Below are 16,348 nucleotides of genomic sequence, written 5' to 3'. Positions count from 1 at the left end.
AAAATACCCTTGTCGAAAATTAAAAGTATCAGAAAGCCTGGGGTTATCCAATGATGAATTTGGTTCAACTTTTTGAGTCACTTGAACATTCCAAAATTCAAATGGCTAGACTCAAAGGTGTTATGTCCAAAGAATCTGGTGCCTAGTTGAATGCTTTTTCTGTACTTTCTGTAATGCATCTTTCAGAATTTCGGTAGGTCTTTAATTAGATTCTTCATTTTGTGTTAGTCATGAGTGCAGATGTTGAACCACCGTAGAAAATAATGGTCACCATGGCCTCAGTTGTGAATTTAGTTCTGGCAGATTTTCAAGACATCATTCCATTGATGACCTTATAAATAGAGCTCTAGCTCAGTTCTTGAACTTCTTGGTGTCTGTCGAGATAGTGGAAAGCGTCCAGGCGAAATGAGTCTAGTAATTTGGGAATTTGGGAAACTTCTGGTTTGGGACTTCACCTGCCAAGACACACTTGCATCTTCACACTTTGTAGCTACGTCTAATTCCAGTGGTGCAGTTGCTATGATTGCAAAAAATCAGAATTTCGGAAACACTCCACTTTGCTAAGTTCCTACTGTTTCTTTCCTGTTGCAATTGCGGTGTTTTTGGATTTTGTGCTTCTGAATTGTTGGAAGAAATTGGTAGAAGAATGACGAACTCTACCGATGACAACCGAGCCTAATCATTTTGCATTCAAAGAATCAGTATTGCCATTCAAAAGGGTAATACCACATCAATATTAGTACTCGTCCGTCTATTCAAAAAATAGATGAAATATTCCTGAACCCACAAATCTTTCTATGATTCACTCAAAATGAAGTAAATACACTGACCATTTCCCGATTTTCTCAGAAGATGCAGAGGAAATTTAATAAGTTATGGAACTACCATTTTCTCACAAACTCTATAAAAGTCTACCATAAATTTATCCAATTCAGTTTCAAGCAGTTCAACTTTCGATTCCTCATACCGCTGGCCCAATGATGGGGAGAATCTTCGCATCCGTGATTATTCGGATGAAAACAGCAGTGGCGAACATATCATCACTAGCTACCACAAAATTAGATGAGTGATACATTCTTCAGTCAAAACCCCCTGGGAATAATGGATTGATAAATATTGGCAACACCTGTTTTATAACAGAGGGAACTTTGGGTGGTAATGAAAAACCAACGTGTTCGAGTTGCAAGAAAAGGAATAAATACCCAAAGTCTGTATCTATCCATAAGTTTTCAATTCAATAATTCATTTTAAAAGATTGTCTCTAACGGAAAAAATCAGATGCAAGTTGAATGTTGCTATCGTATTTCCTCTAGATGGATTAGATATGAACAATTATGCAGCAGACAATCTGACTCATTGTCGTTATAATCTATATGCACTTTCAAAACACAGTGGGTCTACATACTGCGGATATAACACATCATACTGCAGACATCTCTATACGTGACACGAATACAATGGTTGACACTTGTCACCAATTTCACCAAAATCTCCTGTTAGTGAAGATGCATACATCATCTTTGTGAAAAAGAGGAAACAATTCCGCTCCTTTGGAAATTATGAAATGTTATTTTTGACCTGTCAATTTTGTTATGTTGTATTTCGAAGTTGAATGTCATTATATCGAAAATGAACTTTTTCAGACAGTACAAAAATCTGAAAAAATATGCCAGTTTTCAAAAAGAGTAACGTCAAATCACCTAAAATTTACAGACCTGATTTTTTTCAAGGACAAAACACATGCCCTACAGGAAAATCCTTCAGGGGCGACTTCTGAGGGTTGTCGTTCGTAGGGGTGCGACAGCTGGTAAACGGAAAAACAGATTTCAAACAGATTTTGAAAAAACGTTCCGCGGAAATTTTTCAATAATTCATTGATATACAATAAAAAGGGCTTGGAGACAATATGGATCCCTGAGGAACACCAGCGTTGATTGTGATAGTATTCGAGAGATATCCATCGTCGATCACTTGCAGGAAATGTTCTTTCAGGAAGTTGAAGGAACATACACAAAAATGATCCGATTGAGGTAGGCGAGACCCCTATTGGGGATCTATTGCAACCTAAGTAGGGATTTTGATTGTGCCAATCATAAAAAATTATTACTGAAATTAGAGACATATGGAGTCGGGGGTATTTCATTTCAATGAATTTCAAGTCTTTTCATAATAGAACTCAGTATGTGAGCTAGAAACATAAATGTAATGATGAGATACTAACAAAAAATTCAGAATAACTCAAATTCGAAATGGGAGTACCGCAGGGGTCAATGTTGAGTCCTATCCTCTTTATACTTTACGTTAGTGATACAGAATATTTTAGGAAATGAAATGTACGCTGACGTTTCCATGCTAGAAAAATGCAAAATATATATGAACAAATTAATTGTCTACTCTAGTAGTAATGACTCACATTTCAACCAGTCCAAAACACAAATCGTGAGGTTTAATACTAGAAAAAACTTTTTAGCAAAAACTCACTTTCACATCTGATAATGAGTTGAAGGGCAGTACTGCAAAAGCTGTAAATTTTTTAGGTGTATTTGGTGAACAGTTGTCAAAGTTAGGTTGCACCATTTTTCTTTTTAGGAATTTGAAAGATGTACTGGAACGAAATCAGTTGATACATTTTCATCACTCTCAACTAAATTATCGACTAAGGTATGGGTTGTGTCTGTGGGCTAATGCTTTCCATGAACGGGGCGACTACAGGTCGCAGGACTTCAAGTCGCAGGTCGCAGGTAAACAACACTTTTATTTTGCTATCATCTGACTGCTGCAACGTATTACATCATCTGTATCATCATTATCGATTCACGAATGTTTGAAACTCGCCTCTATACACTTTGGCTCCCTGTATTTTATAAAAAAAGGCTTCATAAAATGTTTATGTTGTTTCTTAAGTTTTGTCCATTTTGATACCATGTATTATTGTAGCTCCTTATCACAATAAATATTCATTCAACTGAATGATATATATAGTTAAATGAATGTTTTTGTGAACAATTGATTTAAGCTACTTTTTAGGTCAATTCCATTCCAAACAGCCTGACTAAACCCACCAGAGGGCGTTACAATTCGCCCCAGACAGTCAATTTCTCTTTAAGTGGTCTTCCGCCGAATCTGCATACAATACAGATAAATTCATTGCACCTAATTGAAATCTAGTGGGCTTCGCCCGTCCGTCCGTGGTTATACCTTCTTTATGCGAGACTGATTTACGACTTGGACCACTTTGGGTAATCGAAGAACTAAGAGATCCACCAAATACGATCCCCAATAGAAGTGGATTTTAGTATCAGATGAAAACAAAATAGTTCGCACCTGAATATGTATTTGAATGTCGACAGTAAATCATGAAAGCAAGTGCATCTTTCATTTGAGGAAACTTATTTCTGGTAGTTATTTTCTGATAATTTATGAGTCCTCTTCCTGAAATTGAAGTAATTGAAATATGGTTATATCTTTTTTCATTAAACAGATCATTGTAATGATATACTTATGAAATGGGATTGATTTATTGTCTTGAATCAAGGTATTTTGCATTGACAGGGATACTTTAGAGCCATCTGTCTGCTCCATTTCTTCCGGATCTGAGAAAAATATTCCAGCTTCATTGCAACAATATGTCTCATGTACCAGTTTTTACAGATGTAATGAATTTTTTCATAGTCATAAATAATAATATTACTATTCAGTATGCCAATGATACTACTATTTATAAACATGAATATCCTGAACATGAATATCCTAAGCAACTAACGTTGAAAAAAATCAATTTTTTTTGCAGCCAATAAGTTATGTTTAAATTGAATAACTTTTTTCGAGATCAATTGCCCTAACACCAAACTGATATTTTTGCACTCGACGCGCGTTTCACCAACAAAGTTAGCACCCTCAGGAGAAGAAAATTGATACCTAGTCTAGTCTGGTTGATCCTTATATACTAAATTTTTTCACCTGAGGTTGTATACCTGAAGTCCAATATGGAATTTCTCGGTAATTAACTACTTGCGAGTTCTTAGTAATTATTCTCTTCCTAACAGAATATTAAAAAGCGGGCTAAACGGGATGGGTCCCTTATCCATTCATGTTGTCCTTACATTTTGCTATTTCTGGACTCTCACATGCATCGAGTAGCCTGGTGTCATGCACATTCTTAATCAGTTTAAGATTGTTTTCACCAATTATGTGGTCCTTGTCTGGAGCATGTTGGGCGATACTGGATTTTTCTATACTTCCGTATTTCATGTGTGCACGATGTTCCTTGAAGCGGGTTTTAATCGCTTGTCGGCTCTGGCCGATGTATTTGCTGATGCAGTCTTGACAACTAATTCCGTAGATCCCCGACTTTTCTGTGTTTTCTAGTCTATCTCTTTGATTACCAAGAAGCTGTTACAATTTATAAGACGTTTTATATGCAACTTCCATATTTACTTTATCGAATATCTGTTGAAGCCCTCTCGTGTATTGGGTTCATATGGGATTACTATAAACTTGTTATTGAAAAGTCGAAGATTTACGAAGTGCTTCCCTAAACTTGCATTTCCTAATTATCTTCTCAACTATATTTGGGTTAAAACTGTTTTTATTCAAAAGCGGACAATGGTAACAGAGTGGTGATTTTGGATAAAGAAGATTATTTTGAGAAAGTCGACAGCTTGATTGAAAATGGTCCATATCAGAAATTACCACGAAATCCATTATCCAAGATGACCGCTAACGTAAAAGCCACATTGAAAAAATGCAAGACACTGATCACACCGATTTCAAACAGGGGGCTACAACTTTCAAATCCCACAGTACCAAAGATATATTGTTTACCAAAAATACACAAACCTGGAAAATCGATGCGACCAATAGTCTCAGCAATTAATTCGCCTTCGTACAATATCGCTAAATGGTTGACAAAAGAATTTGAAAATCTCCCGATCGGCCCAACCGTTGCGAGTGTTGAAAACTCACAAGAATTCATAGAGAAAATAAAAGATATTAAATTAGGAGAAGGCGAATTATTGGTATCGTTGGTATCACATCTTATGAAATCGAAAAAATTAGCAAATGAAGCTGTTGAAGAATACATTCAAGTCACCAAGCTTTGCATGGATCAAAATTGTTTTCAATATAATGACTCATATTATGAACAGCGTGAAGGAACGGCTATGGGTAACCCATTGTCTCTATTTATAGCGAACCTATTCATGGGTAGGTTTGAGACGGAAGCTGGGAAAGAACTCAGTTACTTCCCTAGGGTCTGGATCAGGTATGTTGATGACATATTCGCTGTAGTGGATACAAGGATAACCAGAATTGAGAATGTCCTTTCAGCACTAAACAACAGGTGTAAGAGTATAACATTCACATATGAAGTAGAAAAAGAACGAAAGTTGCCGTTTTTAGATGTATTGGTCATAAGGAACGAACAGAACGAAATAGAATTTGACGTTTACAGGAAAGACATGGGCACTTTCAGATACATTCCCAATGACTCAAATCATTGTCCACAACACAAAATGGCGGCACTGCAATTTCTGGTACACAGGTTAATAACTTTTCCTTTAAAGAAAGATAAGCACGACAATGAAAAGAGAGTGATTTGGTATGTAGCTGAAGCAAACGGTTTTAACCCAGATATAGTTGACAAGATAATTAGAAAATGCAAGTTTAGGGAAGCACTTCGTAAATCCTCGACATTTCAAAAAGAGGAGAGTAATAACAAGTTTATAGTGATCCCATATGAACCCCAATACACGAGAGCGCTTCAACAGATATTCGATAAAGTAAATATGAAAGTTGCATATGAAACTTCATATAAATTGCAACAGCTTCTTGGTAATCCGAAAGATAGACTACAAAACACAGAAAGGTCGGGGATTTACGAAATCACATGTCAAGACTGCATCAGCAAATACATCGGCCAGAGCCGACGAGCGATTGAAACCCGCTTCAAGGAGCATTGTGCACACATGAAATACGCAAGGATAGAACAATCCAGTGTCGCCCAACATGCTCTGAACAAGGTCCACAGAATTAGTGAAAACAATCTGAAACTGATTATGCATGTGCATGCCACCAGGCTACTCGATGCATGTGAGAGTCTAGAAATAGTAAAATGTAAGAATAGCATGTATGGCGATGAGGGACCTATCCCGTTGAGCTCGCTTTTTAATCTTCTGTTAGAAAGAGAATAATTACTAAGAACTTGCAGGTAGTTAATTACCCAGAAATTCCATATTGAACTACAGGTATACAACCTCAGGTAACAAATTTTAGTATATAAGGATTAACCAGACTAGACTATGTATCAATTTTCTTCTCCTGAGGATGCTAACTTTGTTGGCGAAACGCGCGTCGAGTGCAAAAATATCAGTTAGGTGTTAGGGCAATTGATCTCGATAAAAGTTATTCAACTTTCACACCAAAGGTTCCAATCTCATCGTTATTTATGTTGTCAACTGAAACAATTATGTTCACAATAAAAGAACTGAAAGACAGTCAAAAATCCATTAAGTTTTTGGGGGTAACACTGGATCAAAACCTTAATTGGAAAGAACACATCAAAGATCTCTCTACTAAGCTGTACAGCACTCTTTACCTGCTTCGTAGAATCAACAAATTTGTTCTCTCTTATGTTTCGAGAGCAGCTTACATAGGATTATTGCAGTCTTAGCTGTCATACGGTTTTTTGGGGACTTTAAACTGATTGGGAAAGGATATTCGTTTTACAAAAAACGGCCATCAGAATACTGGGGAGAGCAAAACGAACTGACAGATGTAGACCTCTATTTGAATAATTGAATATATTAACAATAACGGCTCTTTACATATTTCAATTTCTTGTGTATTTTAGACAGAAAATAACACCCCTCAAGTTAATCGCAACCATGAATATTTGAACAGAAACGGCAACAATCTTCTTATGCCACAACATCGACTGGCAATTACTCACAAAAGCTTTTTAACTATGGCGATAAAGCCACAAAGCTCTTCAACCATCTACCACCATATATGAGGAAATTACATATGATTAAATTCAAAAAAAGTATAAAAGGGCTGCTGGTTGATCTCTGTCCTCATGACGTAAGTGAATTTTTCAACTGCCGATTTTAATGCTTTGCCTTTTTGATGTGTATGTATTAATGTATATGTTTATTTATCTACCTTGACGATGCTGAATCTGTTATACAGATGATAAGCATTGATTGATTGATTGAGAAGATTTGATCATAATGACAAAACATGTATAAATAAGTAACTGGAATGTGTGCATGCATAAACTCTATAAGTAGTCTATAAATAGATATTGAAATGTCAAAAATACCAACTCACTCTCACACATGGACTGTTCAAAAAATGAGAACCATGAAAATACAATTGCTATTACAGGATATACGAAAATATTTCGGCCAAGATCTTCATTCAGGTAAGGTATGCCATAAATTGAGTTTGAGAATAGATACGTGGCAATATATTGCCACAATGATATTATTGTTGTAAATCATGCCTGGAAGAAAATAACGCCGGCCGCCGCTGGTGGCCATAAACCAGACGTAACTTGGCTAAAGAGCGCACGAATGTACGATGATTCCCCGCCACTCGAGAAACAGCGAGAATAATACTACCGACTTCGACAGAACTTTGGCGAAATGTCTACGACATTCGATTTCGATATTTAAAGGCCAGCCACGAGGATATTGACACAGTCAAGTGGAAGCTACAGTGCGGTACGCCAAGTGATGTAGTAAGGCGATAGACATTCAAATTATAGTTGAAGTTTAAGTTGAAGTATTTGTTGTATTCAAAGTGAAATAAAGTTCAGTTTGATTATTCAGTATAGTCAATTATTGACCAACCAACAGTAAAAACGTAGCATTATTTATTATTATTGTGGCAATATTATTGAAATCGAATATTTTTGAGTTTCGTGAATGGTTATAAATGAAAAAAAATGTGAATGTTTTTCAATCAGGCCTTGCTAAATAGAAAAAAAGGGAATGCATATAACTTTTTCACATCAACATGAAAGCAAAACCTCTTTTATACAATATAAATTCCAGTCAAACTTCTTGAACTGTAGTCAGAACATCCCATACTTGATTATCAACTCCATATTGTACACAATATGTACTTCTCTCGTATTGTTAGAGTCTAACATGAGCAACAATACTCGAGCCCTATTGCTGCTGCCGATGTAGACAGAAATTTGAGTCGTTTTCCTCGAGGGTACGAAAGTTGAAATGTTATCATAACAAAACAATGGCTAAAGCAATAACGGGCATAAAGCGAGGTTTCGACGTCATAGTGCCCGTTGCTAGACATAACATGGCATCGGCGGATTCGAATTGGAGACTCTCGGGACTCTTGGAAGTTCGGTGGTCACCACTGGAATTGGGAAAGTTTCGAATATGCAATTGACTGGAAGAGATTTGAGTGGGAACTCCAAATGTTGATGAATGGAGAGGTGGTTATTAGGCTTACAAGGTGTATACAGAGAAGAGAGAAGAGATTGCTATCGAATGTCCTATGAAAGCTTTCGAGGGCATTTTACGTTACTTCGTGATAGAATAAGATTAATTTTCTTCGAACAGAAGTCACAATTCAAATTGGGTCGGTATAATTCTACCGTTAAGTGGCGGTCTATCGAGTTAACGTTAAGTGCTCGACCACCTAAGGCTATGAAATTGTTTCTCATGGATTTCAAACTGCTAGTTTGAATCAATGGTTATTCAGTATATTCACATAATTCTCAAATCTATTGATTCCTGAGCACTCCAAAATATTGAGTTAGGAACCTTTCTCTTTCAAATGTAATCAAACAAGTTGCGGTCAACAACCCTTCCAAGGTACATATTGTTGACTCCATTCTTTAAAAAAAAACTGCGGAAACAAGCCATTAACAAGGTATACTCCACATCTAAGAACAATAATTATTCTTCATAGAGTATTGACATACCCTGGTGGAATCATCAAAAACATCGCTCGTTTTATAAAAAGGACAGACTTGTACGTGGCTTGCCAGACAAATAATTAAAGCAAATCTATTGATGAAAAAAAAAGACAAAACTTCAGTATCAGATAGATCAGGACTATATAAGTCGACTTGTGATTCTTGCCCCGAAAGGTATATTGGTCAAACATACAGAATCCTCTCCCTAAGAATTAAGGATAATAAGAGTACTTTTTGAATGTGCAGACTTAAGAGTGCTTACAAATTAATATATTCAAGAATTATGAAAATGTACTGAATGAGCATATATAATATAATAATAATAATAATGGTAATGTTTATTTGTATGAGTAAATGAATATTACAAATAATATAACACATACAGAAACATCACAGAAGCAGTTAAGACTGCTTGTACGTGGTATGAGGTAGTGATATGATGTAGAAAATTCAAAAAGTCTTCAACTGAGTAATCCACTCAGTCGTGACGTGATATTTTCAGTAATATGAAAATATGGAAAAAAGGGTACCTCCTGATTATGTAATTTACCTCCTGATCAACAAAGTGTGAAATTTACTCTAGTTGTAACTGGATATGTCATTATATCACGACCATTATATCATGACCACCCCCCACACCTCGGGGTAAGTGATCATTGGGTCCAAGAATCATGTGCCCTGAGCAAGCGCAGTGAGCCAAGAATGACAGCTTTCTGCATCTGTGCGGCTGAGATTTCTGCCTTAGTACGGCAAGCCGGTATGATTTTAAGATTCGAGAGTAAAGAGGACATCATTCCACCAAGGACTCCAATAATCAGAACAACCATATTGACAGAGTGATCTGGATAGAGTCTGCGGAGTTCGAAGAGAAAATCTCGATATTTTATTCGTTTTTTCTCTTCTTTTCTGACGATCCATGAATTACTTTTATCGTATCATGCATGTTTCACAAGTACTCTCAAGCAATAATGAATTAATGGCAATGAAGATACTCTCCTAAAAGGCACCGCTATGCAATTTCAACCGAACTATTTTCGTCTAACGGCTTTTGTCGACCACCGGCTATTTTCCATAGATTACAGAATGCCGCATTCCCCTTCTTTATAGAGCGTATAAACCCTAAATAGAGGCGTTTTAATTGTAGACACAAGGCCACAGGTTGGCAGTCTTGAGCGTATAAAATACCCGCAAGCTACGGTTTCAGTCATCTTATGGGTAATATTACTATCTACCCTTCCAGCAGAGGTAATTAAACAGGGATGAATGCTTTTAGAAAACAGTCAACATTAAAGTTGAGGTATTTATGAACACCGAACTCAATACTCCAGATTTTCTTTCTGTGACTTGTGTATTCCATGTGGCTTATTTGAAATATCGAAATTGGAATAACTCAAGATCACCACGAATGAACTTGTGAAGGATAAGAGATAAAAAATGGATCGAATTGTGGCAAAACTATCTGAAATGTTCCAGTTTGTCTGTTCTGAGATGTGAGAAACTTTGCAAATGGTTCCACAGAAAACAGTAGAATTTCTGTAAAAGAAATTACAGTCAACATATCCGGAAAATAGTTTTGACACAGTTGTTTCCGGCTATGATTGATTGAATTGAACACTTGCCATAACACTTACTGAAGATATCAATGAATTAAGTTTGAAAATGCTAATTTCAATTTATCTTTTGCTTTGGTTTAACATTTAGTTAACATAATCAATGATTGTTTCAGAATTCGTTTACTATTCTACCGATATACAATGAGTGATTCTATGCCATTTGATAAGGAACCCTCAATGAACCAGTGGAAGATAGAGAATTATTATCTTACAGAATTTATGACTTCATATAAAGAGGATTGAAAGAGGAATATATGCCAGACGGCTGAAGATCCGAGATGAACGTTTCTAAAAAAAGTATAAAATAGGAATTAATAATAATAGAGACATATAAAAAAAGTAATACAAAATATGAAACGAAAAAAAATTATTTATGCTCCGGAGCGACTTGATTGATTACAGCTGCAGGATTACAGCTGCAGCTGAAGATTTTGAGGCTCCAATAGTTCAAGATATTGCCAGATCATTTAGTGACACGACTATCGTTAAACTTAAAATAGTCCGTTTCGTCTTTGACCAAGGAGTAATAATGACCATATTCAAGGTCAGAACCACAGTGAACAATGCCTGCATGGAGATCATAATAGTGGTCTGGATTGACTGGTACCTCAGCTATACTTGTTGTCTCATATTAGTCAATAAGTCTGAGGCATATTTGACAACACAGTTAATCATCACCCGTTGAAAGTTTTATTATCAGATGATTCAACAATAAGCTTTGCACGGACTGGTTATCAATCCGGGCACAGGAAAACGTTAGTTGAAGTTCCAGAAAGTCACACACGTTTTTGCTACCTCTTGAACATGCACTACAAAATATAAGTGGAGTTTTTTCCCAACACCAAACCGTTATTTTAACACCTCGACACGTGTTTCGATCACCAAATGATCATCTTCGGAAGGAATATTAATTAATTATTTAATTATGAAATGAGAAGTTATCTTACTTCTCATTTCGATTCGCTACTGAAGAAGCTATTCATGAAATCCTGAATGATATTAAAAGTCAAGCTTCAGGGGTTGATAATATTTCAATCAGAATGTTGAAACTTTGTAGCCCGTTTATAGATAAATATATTACGCATATCATCAATTGTTGTTTTGAACGTTCATATTTTCCAGACTTGTGGAAAATGGCCATTGGGAAACCCATTCCCAAGAATAATGATCCAGCTAGTTATTCTGATCTCAGAATTATCAGTATACTTCCAACCATACAAATTAATGAATATTTCAATAACAATAATCTATTATCACCATCGCAATGTGGTTTTAGGCAGGGTTTTAGCACCGCTACAGCTCTTGCTACTGTTACACAAGACATTGTTGAGGGATTTGATAAGGGAATGATTAGCACTCTGGTACTACTAGATTTTTCGAAAGCATTCGATACCATCTATCATGAGCTGATTTGCATGAAACTCAAATATTATGGTTTTGATAGTGCTACCTTATTTCTCATCTGGTCTTATTTACTTGGTCGATCTCAAAAAGTTGTTGTTGATGGTCATCACTCCTTACCTCTTGATATTCTATCAGGAGTACCACAGGGTTCCATTTTGGGACCTTTATTGTTCATCATTTATACTACTGACATCATCTCGTCCATCAAGAAATGTAAAATACAGGCGTATGCTGATGACATACAATTATACATGCAATTTAAAATCGATGAGTGTGCTGAGGCACAAAATCTCTTCAACACTGATCTTGATTTGGTCAATGGGCTATCAAGTGAACATGATTTGAAAATTAATCCTAATAAAACAATGATGATGCACTTTGGATCGCAGAAGAATCGTAAATTTGCAGAAAACAATTTCCGTTTAGAACTAGGTTATACTATCTTGACTCCTGTCAATACAGCTAAAAACTTAGGGGTCATGCTTGACACTGATCTTAGATTTACTAGTCATGTTGAAAATTTAATGAAAAAAGCTTATATGTCATTGAAACTGTTATACTGTAATCGTTTTATTTTGAGCCAACCTCTAAAAAGAATGCTCTGTGATAGTTTGGTGCTAAGCCATTCCAACTACTGTGACTTCATATATGGGCCATACTTATATGATTCAGCTAAAAAAAGATTACAAAAAGTGCAAAATTCTTGTTGCCGCCTAATTTATGGACTTCGTAAGTATGATTCAATTTCTGAAGCCTTTAAAAACTCCCGCTGGCTCAATATGAAAAACCGTATGATTCATCATTTGGATTGTTTTGTCCATAAATTGATCACCCTTCCCCATTCTCCTCTTCCAATACAAAAACTAATTCTGCGTGAGAATACTCACTCGAGAAACATCAGACATAAAAACAAATCAACTATGCCACAACATCGCACTGCACAGTTTCAGAGATCATTTCTTTTTGGTGCTGTAAAACTCTATAATTCATTGCCTTAGCAATTGAAGAGATTCAATATCAGGAAATTCAAATAAAAATATAAAAATTATATCTATGATAGTCAGTAATGTCAACTTTTACTTTTTAGACAACAGATCAATTCAATTAAATTATTTATCAACTATCTTTAGAAGGTAATCACAAATTATTATTTTATTTACGGTTTCAAAGTAAACTACTGAGGATTTTTTTCAGCGAACGATTCACACAAGAGAGTATTGATTCTGCTATTTTCCTGCTCACGAAGAGTACTCAACAAGAATCCCAAAAATTCGGAACAATCCTCTTGTTGTCCTAAGGAGTATCTAATGAACTTCAAAGACTCTAGGAAATTGGTTGGTAGAAAAGATGACAGATTTTCACGAAACTGCAGCTGCATGAACAGGTGTTTAAGTTTGGTGAAAAAGTAGAAAACATTCTCGTTCTCGTTCATCGTTAAAACCTCGTTCTTGAAATTTTTCATCATGAACACCACTTGTAAAATGCAAGTGTTTCCTAAATTATCTAATCCAGTTTTTTTCGCAAGATTTTCGGGATAACTGCCTATTGATTCATAAGGAAGAACATGTTCAACAGAATCTGCATCATAACCATTTCTCAAACTGCAATCGATCCTTCCAAGTGATGAAGGGTTTCGTAGAAGGATCGATTTGGCTCTTGCTCCATAAAGCACCAGAAGATATTTGACTGATTTTATTCAGATACATACACATTCTTAAATCTTTCATAACATTTTTAATTTTTTCATTTTTTTAATGTTATAAACTTATGTTTTCATACACTATATCATTCATACATATATGTCGATTTTCATTATAAACAAGTGGTTTGCAATCCTGAAATCGCTTTATTCACTCAGTCTATGTTGTATCTCACTTGTATCGGTATTTGTATCCATCTATTGTGAATAAGGTTATATTATAGATTCTTTCCAACCTTGAGTCACCAACAGATTTCCAACAGTTTATAGATCGTTGTCAACGCGCATGTCTGTTAAATATTGGTTTCTGATTGATTTGAAATTTCTGTTTGGAACAGCGGATAGTTCAACTGAAGTTTGGCATGGAATTTCAACATAACCTTTAAAAATAAATCTAATCAAGTGTATTTCTGGAGAGTTAAAGAAGGTTGCAGTATTTTATATCTCTATTCTATTTACGAATCAACGTGGAACTGGGTGGTAAGTAGGTCACCGCGATAATTAATTTTTGTAATTAAATATTTTAGGTAATTAAATATTTTAGGTACGACCAGTTAAATAGGTTTCAATCCATTTCAGACTTGGACCTCGGACGCCCATGTGAAACAGTTTATCAAGAAGAAGACCATGATGTATGGTATCAAACGCTCGTGTCAAGTCGAAAAGAACACTAAGTGATTTTTCACCGTTGTCGAAGTTTGATAATACATGATTATGTAGAGAAAGGATGGCATCCTTGGTTGACAAGCCCACTTGAAACCCATATTGGCTGTCAGATACGATATTGTATTTATTTAAAAAGGACACAAGTCTGTTTTGATATGATTTTTCAAATATTTTCGAAAATGGAGATAGTAAAGCAATACCTCTGTAGTTCGACATTACATGCTTATCGCTTTTTTTATAGACTGGGACGACCATTGCTTGCTTAAGCCGGGAAGGAAAAATACCTTCAGAGAAAGATAAATTGATTAGATAAATCAGAGGTTCCGTTATTTTCGAAGCAGCCTTTAATAAAACATTGCCTGGCAATTCATCAACCCCACTGGAATTTTTCGAACATGCGAATTTAATTATTTTCACGAGTTCAGTTTCATCTATTGGATAGAGGAAAACACTCTCAGTTTTTACACAACGATTTTCAATGCCACCAGGTGCAGTATTTTTTACTAATAGGTTTGTTCTAGCAGCGATTTCAAACGATACGGAATCGTACGAAGCATGCGCATACGAATATAGGCGTTCTAGCAAAGCAAATCCAGGATTCGAACTAATAGTCGCATGTTCTAGCGAAGACGAAATCCAGTTTGCAAACCGTATGAGAACTGTCGAAGTAGTCCAGAGGAATTCGTAAGGATTTTCAGTTTGTGACATGCGCAAATATTCGGAGTGATCGAGTGATCCGATATCACGTTTGTTATGATTTTGGAATATGGATTTGTTGGTTATGTTATGTACTAAATGAGAAACCAAAATAGAAATATTTAGTGGCTTGATAATTGGTTTAAAAATCTTGTTTTTTATAGAACGGCAATCCAAACTGTCAATTTTTTCATATTTGTGTTTGGAAATTCAGGTGAGTAAAATGATTTTATGTTTTTGAATGAAAATCAAGCAAGCATTTGGTGATTTTCAAGTAAGCATCAACTATTCAACTTCATTATTACAGGTAGGATTAGCCGAAATGTCATCAGAGTCATCAAGCTCTGAATCAAATTGGGGAAATAATTCTGAATCATCCAATGATGAGGAACTTATCGAAATGCTGTTTCATCACCATGAGAAAGAGGATGAAGATAATCACATCACTAGAGATGCTGCAGACCACAAAAATTTTGTAGCTTGACAAGTTTTAAGATAGCAATAAAATTGTAATGTTTCTGTTTGTTGATGTTCATTTCATTGTTTGGCATAAGTTAAATAAACATCCATTCTGGTAAAATAAGAATGATTTTTAAAACAGTATAAAAATATAATTTGCTCAAGGGTGGGTACCGGATTAAGAGTCAATTAAAATAATCGGTGCTGAGAATGACACCACATCCTGTCATTTGCTAGAGAGACAGCACAGCCCCAGCACTGATTATTTTAACGGGCTGTTAATCAGGTCGGTAAGTACTCGTCCTAACACATAAACTAATAACTTCTTTCTATATAATATCACATAACAGGAACCCTATGAATGACATAAGATATCAAACTAAATCCCTCATACTAACATTGAATTCAGAATATTTATCAACATCTGAATTCTTATTTTTGCTCATTTGTCTGAGCAAATTATTTCTTGTTTCTAATAATTCATTTTTCTTCTTTCTTATTTATAACTTTTCTTTTTCCAATTTTAACATTTCTTCTATTTTGAATTTTTCCATTTTGACCAAGCCGATGACTATTCAAGCCAATTGTTCATTTTTAACGGTTTTCACCTTCACTTTTCGCTGCATAAAATATAAATTTCAAATTTCCAACTAATAAGTCAGTTTAAATGACAATTTGACAATTGACATTTATCAACACAAATAAGCGTTCTAGCAGGACATGAATCCCAAACTATTTGCAACCAGTCTCACGGCATACATGCGCAGTTGGCCAGTCCATAACACTAGCTTCAAACGATCCGAAATTTCTTGCTAGAACAAACCTAATGACTCCACTGAATCGACAAAATAACTACTAAATGCT

At 35.5% G+C, this 16,348-nt stretch overlaps 1 long non-coding RNA gene across 1 annotated transcript in view; it reads left to right on the top strand.

Moving 5' to 3' along the window:
* Window positions 1–13,761, top strand: part of LOC141481951 (uncharacterized) — a 32,959-nt gene extending 19,198 nt beyond the window's left edge. The window contains exon 3 of the long non-coding RNA XR_012465267.1: window positions 13,159–13,761. This is a non-coding gene — a long non-coding RNA (uncharacterized lncRNA). The remainder of the gene's footprint in view (window positions 1–13,158) is intronic.
* Window positions 13,762–16,348: the final 2,587 nt, after the last annotated feature.

This window comes from Leptinotarsa decemlineata, unplaced genomic scaffold (genome assembly GCF_025532065.1).
Source record: "Leptinotarsa decemlineata unplaced genomic scaffold, Ldec_3_MD MMD2_tig00000576_RagTag_RagTag, whole genome shotgun sequence".
Lineage (NCBI taxonomy): Eukaryota > Metazoa > Arthropoda > Insecta > Coleoptera > Chrysomelidae > Leptinotarsa > Leptinotarsa decemlineata.
The sequence above is the reverse complement of the archived record's forward strand: the minus strand, read 5'-3'. Positions and strand labels throughout refer to the sequence as shown.